This window comes from Gymnodraco acuticeps, unplaced genomic scaffold, assembly GCF_902827175.1.
Source record: "Gymnodraco acuticeps unplaced genomic scaffold, fGymAcu1.1, whole genome shotgun sequence".
NCBI classification, from domain to species: Eukaryota; Metazoa; Chordata; class Actinopteri; order Perciformes; family Bathydraconidae; genus Gymnodraco; species Gymnodraco acuticeps.
Window position 1 is genome coordinate 173410 of NW_022990413.1, and position 13111 is coordinate 186520.

Sequence of the window (13111 nt, forward strand, 5' to 3'; positions counted from 1 at the left end):
TCTTCAAAGAAAATAGGATGACTCAAATTCATATTTGACACGGTAATAATAAAACTACTTAAAACTATAAAGTCTCTCCCAATTCCCCCATTTTCATAAGCCTGTGTTTATCTCCCCATTTTAATTAGTAAGTGCCATTAATTTCTGCTGTTGCTTTTATCACCAATCATTTACAAGCACAAGGATGATCATGTTAATATTACCGAATTATGGAATACATTCCCTAGGTTAATTAGGTTGTTCTTTTTAATTAGAATGTAATTGTGTGAGTTGGTGTCTTTTAGAGGGGAAGTGCAGGCGGTGCAGAGTTATAAAGTGTGAGACTGTAGGCAACAGTGCCCTCTAGATGTGAAATAGATGACTGCATTATGGTTTCTGTGTGCTGAAACTGGCCTAGTCATAGCAGGATTGTTTCTATGTGACTGCAATGCATTTGTGTAACAAATCCTCATTTTGAAAAAAATGCTCTACTGTAGAATGAATTATCAGTTTATACAAATTGTTACAAGGCATTTACTTACAAGATTATGCTGTGTGGTGCTAACATCTGAAAAGTTTGAGAAAGAGAAAATGGTGAGATGTCCTCTCGTCTAAGTGTTCTGGGTTGTGTTCAATTTTAAAATGTGTAATGGATTTGTAGAGCAGCCTCAAAAGTATAGTTGAAACCTGAATTTATGAATAGTTTTGGTTCCTATAGTCAGGACTGCTCCCACTGCGAACACTAAGGTCATGTCTCAAGTCATATTTCTGTTTAAAATTCTATGATTACACACATATTGCTTTTTCAAGGCTGATTCTACAACATTTTTTCGAGTAAATCTCTCAAAATGTTAATATTTTGGGAATTGACTAAAACAAATACAATTTCTGTTCTCCATCACAATTACAGTTCATACCTCACAGTGTAGAGAAGGCTTTGAAATAACATTTAGACTGAGGAGACCAAATTGAAATAGGGCCTCGTGGTAGTTCAGGCGGGCACAAAAGTAATTTTATAGCCATGTTCCATACACCATTATGTGTATCCACGACCTATCTCTCACAATAGGGGGTCCATATAAACATCGGCGCTCATTCAGTCTGCATTCAACGAGGCTGAGCACCCTGCTGCCTTCGCTCCACAATGCAAACCTCCCCAGCCTCCTAATATATTAGCACTTAGTTGTACCTGAGTTTAATGTGTTTCTTTAACATGTGTTGATGTATATCACATATTGTGTACCTCAGGGTCTGCCGGGGGGGGGGGTCTGTGAGCTCAGGGACAGTCTTTGTCAAGCTTGCTGAGGCTCAGGAGGTAGATGGTAGAGGAAGGTGGTTCAATCCCAGTGTCCTTGGGCAGGATATTTAACGATGGCATCTCCAACGGTGTGTGTATGTTAGTTCCCTGATCAGGTGGCCCCTTGTGTGGCAGCTTCTTCCTCTGTATGCATGGGTGTGAATGCCGACTTGTATAATTGTAAAGCGCGTTGTGGAGTCACAAAGACTGGAAATGTGTTCATTTACAATCACAAGAGCAGAGCCATCACAAAACTAAAACATATATTGTTGCAGTAAATAGAAATGTATTCAAAACATCAAATGAATCAATGAAATGTGACTTTTTAAATAGCCCAAACACAATCTTTGAGTGCAAGTCGAATATGTTATGTGGTTAGGATGATGTTGGGTAACATTGCACAGAGACTCAGTATTTCCAAAGTTTAGGTGACAAGAAAAGTATTCAGGATCATGAGTAATAAATCGGCACCGAGAAGTCCTTAGAAGTTTTCCGGCTTTCCATGTGTGGACATTATTCTATACCTTTCTATATGTATGTTTGCCTCCAACTTGATCATTCCCTGCAGTCGCTCTCCCTCCATCTCACTCACAAACAGCAAACAGAGGCGGCCACAGGTAAACAGCACACACTCTAGGCCAATCCTTCACATGGGGTATAAGGCAATTACAAACTCTGCATGTCACCCCACCTTGCACATTACACACACAAACACACATCTGTGCACACACTCAGAGACACACCCCTCAGTTTCGAACCACCCTGCACACTCACTATTTCATCTCCCTCTCCCTCCCTCTCTACATGTCATTCTCTGTCACTCGCCTTGTGCAAAATTGCACTGAGGCGAGCTGCCACAGTATTGAGGAATAGTGTCATATACTGGCAATTTCCTCCCTAGGTGTCAGGCATACTTTACCTTAATATGTCTGCAGCAACTCTTAATAAAACAGTCTTGTCTATATACATATCTCTACCGCAGCCCGGCCTGCACCACACTGCACACGGCACTCGATAGCATGCTGTTAAATATTTACCTCCGCTGAATGTCAATGTAGGAGGAGTATGTGGAGAGGAGACAGAGGAGAGAAATGGAAAAATGTGTCCCCGGTTGGTGTTTTAGCTGTCTGGATCTGTTCCAAGGCAGTCTGGGAGAAATTCCATATCAGCTGGCAGAATGTTTAAGGATATCATGACGCCATATCAATGTAGTCTGCTTGCTTGAGTGGAAAAAACGATTGGGAGAATTGGAAATTGAAAAATAGTTGGGTATTTGTGACTCAGACCGGAAAGAGCAAAGTATTCAGATGCCTTGTGTTCATGATCTTCAAGCCTTGCACACTGTGTCAGACCTCAATGTTCTGACAAGCCTTTGAGTCAGAAATAACCAGCAGCAGGTATCTACGCTACCCAAGACCGCTGTGGGTTGGGATTAAGCCATGCATTGCATGATTTCTCTGCTAACCATGCTTCTTCTAGGAGACTTCTTGTTTTTGTTGTTACATCCGACACACACAGCTGTTTTGTGTTATTTTGTGTCTTTGCAGCTGCTAAGGATAGCAGGACTGTTTGATTGATTGATTGAAAAGTTTATTAACAGCTTGTATATTGGGTACAGTACAGTACAGCTCAAAACATACAATTGTTAAGGGGATGCAGACCAGAGAAAGACTTTCGTCTTGTTTACATCAGGGTCCCCCATTTCCAATTCATCATGTCATTTAAGACATATAAGACATATTTGACATACAGATGGCTTATTTACAATTTACATACAAGTGGTTTTTTTACATACAGATTGCTTATTTACAATTTTCATTTTAGATTTCGTTCTAATACATCCTAACCGGACATTTAAGACATACCAAGTCTACAGATATACAGTTAGTAACAGAGTCTAAAATGCGAGTATATACATAGATGGGGGGGGGGAAGCTGTCCATTGAACGACAGGTTGAGATTTGTACCATTACCGGGGCCAGTTTTGCAATACTCTCCCCCGAAGGTGCTCTTTAAGAGAGGTTTTGAAGGTAAGTATAGTTTTACTTTCCTTTACAGTTGTGGGAAGAGCGTTCCACCTTGATGTGGCATAATTGCGAAACGTGTATTCCCCCTTTGTTGTGCCAAATCTGGGTTTCACATGATTTGTGGAGCTCCCTCTGGTGTTATGATCATGGTATTCCTTGACCTTTGGGAAGAATTTTGACATGTACATGGGTACCATAGAGGTGTAGTGGATCTTGTAGACCAGGCCCATTGCAAGTAGCTGTACTCTGTCGTCTACTCTAAGCCATCCTAGGTTGTCAAAGTGGGCAGAGGTGAGGTGGGTTCTAGATGAAAGGTCAAGCAGTAGTCTGACCAGTTTATTTTGCGATGTTTGAAGTTTTATTTTTAGCGCCTTGGAGGTGCTATGGTACCATGACGTGCAAGCATAGTCATAGTACCCTTGAATGAGTGCTCCTGCCAGAGTCTTCAGGGTGTTTTTGTTTACCAGAGAGGAGATCCGGTATAGGAATCTAGTTCTTTGATTGACTTTTTTTATTACATTGGATGCCATTTTGTCACAGGAGAGGTTTGCCTCAAGAATAGATCCTAGGTATGTAATTTCCTTCTTACTTGTGACAGTAATGTCGCCCACTGCAACTGAGAAGTCGTCGGATTTGCTGAGATTATGTTTCGAACCGAAGAGAATGGACTCTGTTTTACCCAGGTGTAATGATAATTTATTATCGGCGAGCCAGGTGCAGATTCTGCCGAGCTCGGAGCTGAGGGTTTTTTCAACCTGCAACCTGTTCCTGTCAGAGACCAGCAGGGCTGAGTCGTCCGCGAACAGGAACAAGTTGCAGTCACATGCTGATGACATGTCATTTACATAAATTAGGAACAGTAACGGACCTAATATGCTTCCTTGTGGAACACCACAGCTCACTGGGAGGGGGGGGGGACAGAGTACCGTTTACCTCCACCATCTGTTCTCTCCCCTCCAGGTAGGATTGCACTGTAGGGATGAGAAACAAATATAGACATTTGACCCTCAGTTCCATGGTTCTGGCAGACATGTTGGTTGTCACCGATATCATATTGGTCTTGGTTTATGACTTGTTTTAGCTTGGCTTTCTTCAACGCTGTCACATGGAGAGAACTGATAAAAATGCAATATACAGCATGTGTACATTCAGGGAGATAACACAGAGAGTGCTGGGCATGTGTCATAGCTTTCAAAGCCACTGGTAAACTGAAATAATCCTGCTGTAGTTCCCCTGGATAATCGCTAATACCGTGAATTATTAACACATGGTAACCTCAACCCACTGTTTTACCCTATGAACTCTGTCTCACAGCAGTATTAATTTGAGTGAAAGTCAGAGAAGTATCTCCTGGATGTTAACTATGTGGCAGGTGATCCTGATAATGATCATGAGCTTGAAGGAAGGAAGAAAAGCCAACATCTTCTTTGAGTGCAGATTTTCCAGCTCTGACTTAGAGGCAGAAATATTCTCAGCAAGGGGAAACGGAGAAAAAGGAAGAAAAACGGCGGCTGGGTTTTTAATGACTTTCTGCACATTAGAATAATCTGTCATTTCAATTAGCGGGATTGTCATCTGTGAGATGTCTCCCGCTGCACCCACACACACACCACACATACCTATACCTTGAGGTTGTCATCGGTACCCCTCATGGGAGAGAAGCAGTGGTGTCAAAGCAACCCCCCCCCCCACCACCACCACGATGACACACACACACCACCAACACCACCACCACAACTACACACACACACCCTCCCTAAAAAACAAAGCAAGGTTTCAAGGGAAATTGCTTGACAGCAGCTTAAAAGCCAGTCAGGAATAACTTATCAGGCGAGGGCTGCCATCGTGCCTCGCGGGGTCATTTCATTACGATTACCTTACCCTCCTTAACTCAAAGAGAGTGAAGAGAGAGAATGAGTAAGGGAGAGTAGGTGTGTGGGGGGGGGGTTCAGGTGGTAGTGGTGGCAGGGAGGGGTAAACTCTTCAAGATAGATAGAAAGGAAGCCAAAGTTTCAGAAAGTGCTTAACTTTTACTTTTCTTCTTTCTCACTCTGGTTTTTAAACTTGTCTCAGTAATGAGCTTACATCTTCTTTTTTTTTACTTCTCCCCGCTATATACAGTATGTCATTCACTGCTTCCTCTCCTGCAGGTATTATGGAACGCTTCAAGCTGTAGAAATTAAATACAAAAACATTTCTTCCCTTATATTAGGATTATAAGGTCACCATTTATATACAGGGGAACATATTTGACCCTAGACCTTATTTCCCTGAAGGGCATTTCCTGCGTTCAGTACAGTGAGTGCAGCAACCAGAGAAGAAGAACTTGCCCCTATGTCCAGCGCTGTAACTTCATTACACTTTTTGTTTATTGAGGATAACGTGACCCACTTTCAAGCTGTTATTACTTCTATCTAATTATGTTTTCTAAGCTAAGGAAGCATGTATTTCTTTTTGTTCCCCTTTCTTCTTCTGTACCTCAAGGCAATTAAGTGGCTTCCAGAAAAGAAGGCAGTATGGCATGTAGGGATGATGTTATGATTGCTAATTATGCTCTGATGCAGCCCTGAGAAATGCTCTGCGCTCTGGCTTTTGTCCGGCCGGCTTTGCCAGGCCCAGATAATATTTATGAAATGTAGACATTCTTGGGGCTAAGGCAGAGTCTTTATAATGGGAGACAGATGGGGTCTGCTTCGGATTAAGAACATTGACTCCACTATCTGTGGGAACACCTTCTCTCTGTGTGTGTGTGTGTGTGTGTGTGTGTGTGTGTGTGTGTGTGTGTGTGTGTGTGTGTGTGTGTGTGTGTGTGTGTGTGTGTGTGTGTGTGTGTGTGTGTGTGTGTGTGTGTGTGTGTGTGTGTGTGTGTGTGTGTGTGTGTGTGTGTGTGTGTGTGTGTGTGTGTGTGTGTGTGTGTGTGTGTGTGTGTGTGTGTGTGTGTGTGTGTGTGTGTGTGTGTGTGTGTGTGTGTGTGTGTGTGTGTGTGTGTGTGTGTGTGTGTGCTTAGATGAGCCCCGTTTGCATCCGTGCGTATGTGCACCTAAGTGTTCGCTCATGTGTGTGTGAACGCAATTGTCTTTGACAGCCGCAGTGTAGTTATTTTTTAATGCATTTCTGAGTTATGATAACCATCTCGCAGTCTGCCTCTTCCAATGGCTTATATATCTGACAGTGGAAATGGGAATAATTGTACAAAAACGCTTCTCAATAACAACAAAAAAAGCCCTTACAATTACATAGCTGGAGTTCATTTGGGCCAGAACTTTGTTATTGCCAACAACCAAAGCTATGTTTCTGTCTGAGTGTTTCTCCATCCTGATTCATCAGAACCAATGAACCTCCAGTGCCTCGTTTAGATGAGGAGATATGCAATACGCAGGCAAATTGCAGATAATATTCCCCTGACAGTGTACACTATAGCGTGTTGTTTACACTGCTAACATGCCATCCTAATCACACTCTAATGATAGCATGATAATTCCACAGGCACAAATGATCTTCAGGCCGGTTCAGCAGGCAGAATGTGGCTCTGTCTGTCTATCGTTTGCAGTTATGGAGATACAATTATGTCAATGTGATTCCAGGAAAGGGTGAGAGCGAGTAACGGCGTCGCGTTATGCTCGGTGCCGTGGTGGAAGTGTATTATGTGTGTTATATTCCAGAGTAACCATAAAATCAGATGATGGCTCTGGATTTATAAAGGTGGTTTCTCCTGGCGCTGATGTTAATGACACCGGGATATCAGCCGCACGACTGCCTATCACCCTCTGTCTTTCTTTATCTCTCCGCCATCTCTTTCCTTCCCTTTTTTCCCACTGTGCTTGCAGCTTTCTCACCTCTCTCTTCCTCTTCTTCCCTCTCTCCTTCCCAGACACCTCCCTCCCTCTGGAGCAGGGCTTGACAGGATAAGAAACATGTTTCAATAAGGCAGTCCAGGAAAGGAAGGATTGATAGTGAGACAAAGGAAGGCTTTACTGCAGTGTGTGCACGCACTGTATATGTGTTACTGAGTATTTTTGTACATGCATGCGCTCCTGTCTGAGCTGTACGTCAGGTCTTTTAGCTGGAAGAGACAGAAAATGGAGTAAAACTTGGATGATTGCATTAGCATTGAACGAGGCTCAGATTCAACCAGCAAAACACTGCTTCCATGAAATACGCTGGCTGGAATTCATAAAGACACTCCAGACCTGAGCGAAGGAAATCAATATTTTTAAAAATATTTTCTCCTGTTTGAAGTACTTTAAAAGTGTTGGACTTCACTCTACCCTCACTCTGAAATCCTCAGAACTCCTCAGTAAATGTAACTAAAACACCTTTATGCACATTCTGCAGAAGTGTCTCTACTTCTCTAGTGCAAAGAGCTCTAATGTGCAATTTTATGACACAAATCTCCAGTTTCAAAGACAGAGAAACAAGGTTGAATTTTACCCCATATTAATACTCATCCTTCACCAAATTGAGCAGATGTAAATTAAGTGAATCTATTGAGGCCATATTAGTCCCATTTGGGTAAGTGTCATTGAAAAGATAGTGAACAGAGCTAAGTCGAATGACACTTTCCAGCTCAATGAATTAGGCACAGTTAAGGATTAGCCCACAATGGAGGTCAATTGATTAACAGTGTTAAATACAGTATTAACTGTTGAAGTTTGAATAACGGGAACACAGAGTGGAGGAGAAGAGAGGGCCTTCACAGGAAACTCGGAGGCAATCTTCTTTGTTTTTTCGCTTCTATCACAGGTCAGGTTTGCATAATCGTGTTTTACCAACTAGCATGCTTCCTCCCCTGTTGAGATTCTGTTTCTCAAGTGTCAAAGACTTGGATCTTCCTACTTTCATCCTTCCCTTCCCCTCTCCTTCCTGCCTTTTTATTTATTTCCCCCCTCCGCCATATCTTTCCTGTCACATCCCATCTTTTGTCGTGCCTGGTTTCAGCCCCCAACGATGGGGCTGAAAATGACATTTTAGCTGGAACGTTTCATGTTGCAAAGCACCAGCTGGTGTAATCTTTTTTTGCAAAGGTGAAAACATCAGGCTGCATTTGCTGCACTTCATGTATGTAAATCAGAAGAGTGATGCACACCTTCTGAGGCCGGCTAGACGATGTGTTTAAACTGCTTAGAGAGACTGATACAATGTAAGCTCTCGGGGTGTGTGAGTGTGTGTTTTTGACTTTGCCTGGGTGTGTGTTTGTAGGCCTGTGTTTATACCCTTTAGTGACAGCCTCAACATAATCTGCGCTTGCTCTACAGGCATGGTGGGACGATACTTCAAAGTAAGTACCTGCTAACAGACATTAGTCCATGTAAACAGGGCATACTCTACCTAAGCTGGGTGTGTAGTAGCATGTGTGTATTTGTGTATGCATATGTCTTGTGTGTAGCGGCACAGGCATATAATTACACACTTGTGTGGTTTAGTTTTATGTCCATGTGTGCAGTTATAATAGTATGTCATGCTGTGCTGGACAATTCGGCATGAGCGTGTGTTTGATTGTATGTAGGGGTGTGTGTGTGTGTGTGTGTGTGTGTGTGTGTGTGTGTGTGTGTGTGTGTGTGTGTGTGTGTGTGTGTGTGTGTGTGTGTGTGTGTGTGTGTGTGTGTGTGTGTGTGTGTGTGTGTGTGTGTGTGTGTGTGTGTGTGTGTGTGTGTGTGTGTGTGTGTGTGTGTGTGTGTGTGTGTGTGTGTGTGTGTGTGTGTGTGTGGGTGTGTGTGTGTGTGTGTGTGTGTGTGGTCTGTTTGCATGTCATATTACCTCTGTGGTGGCAGGTGACAGAGTCAAATGTAATGAGGCTGTCTCCCTTATGGTTTAAACATGAGCATGGGAAGATGGAGACAGAAGAGAGTATCACTTTAGCTTCTTGAGGCGGAGAAATAAAAAGGTAGGAGCGTTCAGCTGCATAACGTTTGCAAGGAAAACCCTGTGGTAAGAAAGAAGCCTTTTTACATCTTTGCATGGATTCATTTTACAGACTTTTATATTGCCTGTGTTGGGGCGCATTAAAAACATCATTAAAAAAACTGCATTTATTGCAAGGGTGCAGGCTTTGTTGTTGTGGCTTTTTCTCAATGTTTGTGAACACTCTTAGGCCAGAAGGACTATACGTGATCGTGACTCTTTAGTTCACTTCTTTAAACTCTTTTCCAAAGTCAAGTAAAACATGAAACACAATCCTGAAACAAGAGAAGTAATCAAGTGAAACCGGATCGCAGACAAATCAAATGATCTCATCTCTCTGGTCATTTATTTTCACTTTTCTTAAGAGTAAATTAGATCTAAAGGCAATTGACTGAATATGATTCACCGACTTAGATTATCTTTTAAGACATAACCTCGGAGTCCGACACCTTTGCCCTTTACTCCCCGGTGCTGCTGACAGAATATCAAATGCACTTATCAAACACCATTATCACACCTTGGGATGCACTGATGGTCACCCAACCTGCCCAAACAGCCCGTTCCTCCCTCACCTCATCATCACCACACCATATGTTTCTTTTGGCCCTGATAGAAAATGAGATATCTGATAAGAAGAAGAAGGTGTTAAAAAAAAAAAGCCACCATGTAGACATTGATTTGCCTTTGTGTGTGCCTTCCATCCGACATACTTTTGCACTTTGAATCCCTCCTCCGTTCTTTATGTCGATTCCCTCCATGTCCGGGCTCGTCCCTTATCACTTCATGTTCGACACAGGCTGAGGGACTTCTCTCCCTCTTCCTCGCTGTCTTCCTCCTCCTCCTCCTCATCCTCCTCCTGCTGCCAAGACAATAGGCCGGCAGGATAACTCCGTACTCACAAATTAATTATCTGCCCTTTTAATTCTGGGCCATGCTGATTAGCTCTGTATGTAAAACGGAGTCCATATTAACATAATATTTGGCTATCTCCTCTAAGCGGAGGTCCCTTGACCTTTTCAGCCTCCCAAGTCTCTCTCTCTGCCTCTCTCTGTCATCTTTTCCTCTCAGGAGGTACCTGACAGTCCCAGCCTATGAATGTGATTTGAAGGGGTAAATTAGATTTCCCTTCTTTCTCTCTTTTCCTCTCCCATCCCTCCCTCCGTTCCTCTGTATGTGTATGAAACTAACGACAGTTCATTTCGAGGCCTGGGTATAATTATGTGTGCTTTTTTTCTTCTCTATCATTGACTGCTCCGATGGCGAGGCTGATATGCTGTGTTAATATAAACGTTTAGCCGGGTTATTATGAGCCCTGAGAGTCGTAAAGGACAGCCAACCTGCGCGCTGATTGTCTCCCATACAGGACGTCCGCCCCCACCGTCGGCTGCTATTCTTCCCGTTATCGCTGTCCCCCGTCTCTCTGTTCCTCTATTTATCGCTATCTTGTGTCTTTTTTTTCTATCTTTGTCTATGCTCAATGTAATGTAATGTTTCCAGGCAGAATTAGAGAGAGCGGAGAGTGCTTTCAAATCAACTTTCCTGAATGGTCGGCTCCCCTAAGATGGCTGCTGTAAGACGTGTGATAATGTCATTTGGGGAAATGACATTAGAGTGGTGCCATCTTCATCATCACTGATTCATCACGAGGATGAGCACTGCAGCACAGTTGAAAGAAAAACCCAGCATAGATTCCTATAACTTCTAGACAGTAACTCGATGTCATTTATTATGGTAAATGTAAGGCTGTATTTTTGTATTAAATCTGGGTATTGCTTTCATAATCAATGAATTGACAAATGATCAGAACAAAGGGAAACATGGCCTCTCACTGTGTTCCAGCAGTAGTTTTCTAAAGGTATAGAGTTAGCAGTATGCTAGCTAACATATTCCCGCCTCCGTTGTAATCTGATAAACATCAAATTCATTAAAAAGGGACTATAAATGTAAACGTTTTTGACAGATCTCTCAAAAGGATATCATTTAATTTTGTCCCTGTCCATTCTTCTTCCAGGGCTGCGTGAATATCAGACAGGAAGTCAACATTATTTACATTTGAGTCACAGAAAGCATCAAATAGCTCATTGGCATAAATTATGTTTGTCTATTCTTATTTTTTGCCTGTATTAGATGGACAGAAAGCGGACAACATGCAACAAAGCGCAACAGGTCGGATTCGAACCATGGTGCAGTAAGCACTCAGATTTAAGGTGCACACTTGAACACATCACACACTCCACAAGCTCATGGGTTTTATATATACAGTTTGGCCTTGAGAGAAGAAACTAGTGTCATTAAATCAGTAAATCACTCTAGTACTATTTTTGTATAAAATGTTATTCTTATTTTACATATTCCCTTGTTGAGTTGATGGCTCACTCTTGACATTGTAAACAACCTTTAACAAATTTGTCTCCACTTAAGGTCTACTTTACAAGCTTGCCTTAAATGCATTTTTTAGCTTTACAAAAACAAATTCTTTCAATCATCCGAATGCAACAGGAGAATCTGGTTCTGGATGTGGTATTGGTTGATAGTTGTTCACTACACCAAATCAAACTTTTTACAATCACATTTCAGGTTTTTTCACACCCTAACTCACATAGAATTAGCAAAACCCACAATGTCAGATAAGGAAAACAGGCTTTTAATTGCCCAGTATTGTGTTTGGGATTGGCTGTGTGTGTGTATGTCTGCACTCTCATCCTCCTTCCTCAGGCCATTAGGCATGGTGCATGTTGTTTCAGCTCAGGGCAGGTAAACAGTCAGAAGGACATTCCAATCAGCCCGTGCTATATCACCTAGAAGTTTAATTAATCTCAATCCATAATCCATAGGGCATGCATGGTGTGTGCGTGTGTGTGTGTGTGTGTGTCCGTCCGTCCGTCCGTGTGTGTGTCCGTCCGTGTGTGTGTGTCCATTTAGACTTCCTTATAACCCTTTCACGGTCAGGGTGTCTAAAACTGCTGGAAAGGTCAGCACTCTCTTTAGCCCGCCTCACATTTTAATTGACTATCGCCCACGCGCTCCACCCACACACATGTACTGTACACACACACACTCCCCCATCATTACGGCGGGTATGGATCCCAGTATGAATTGATGATCTCCTATCTAAAGCCTAATCACTCTGCAGGACCTTAGGGAGGTGCAGTGATCCGTTTCTCTCCACCACACGACGGGAAACTCACACTCACACGCTGAGCCTGTTGATGAGTAGAAAATGAGCATTCTACCTGGCTTAATATTGTACTTCATCACAGAGTCCCGTGAAATATTGAAACGGACATAAAATGGCACTGGGAGACAGGCGTCAAGATTGGTAGAAGTGAAGGATTAATAAAGGCATGCAGAGGCAAATTTAGATCAAGAATTCCATGATGATTTGCCTTCTATTGGCAAGTAATCACAGGCAATAACGGAATATAAGATGTATGGAGATAGAAAGACAGATGAACGCACAGAATTGACGATCGGGGGGTTAATTTGTTAATTTGTTAAGCGGTGCCAGCAAAGGATAACTTTATTACATGCAGATCAAGTCCAATAGAGGCTGCAAGGAACGAAACATGGGAGAAACACTGAAGCGTAAGAATAATCAAGTTTAACTTATTCTGTTATATTTATTCTTCCATAAAACAGGCAAAAATACAACCAGTACCAATTATCCAATAACAAAGTTTTGTAAGTGCTTGCGGTCAACAGAAAATATTGATCCTAGGCTCACCCTTTTTCTCTGTCTTTTGCAAATAGTGTGAACGGGTGTGTGAAGAAGAAGCCTTCAACACAGTTGGCATGGGGGCATGGTAAAAGGCACACTGAGGGTAACACACATTGATAAAATAAAACCCAAGTCATTGTTTGTTCAAAACTAATTTATTGGAAGTCTTTTTGCAAGTAACCTGCTTAC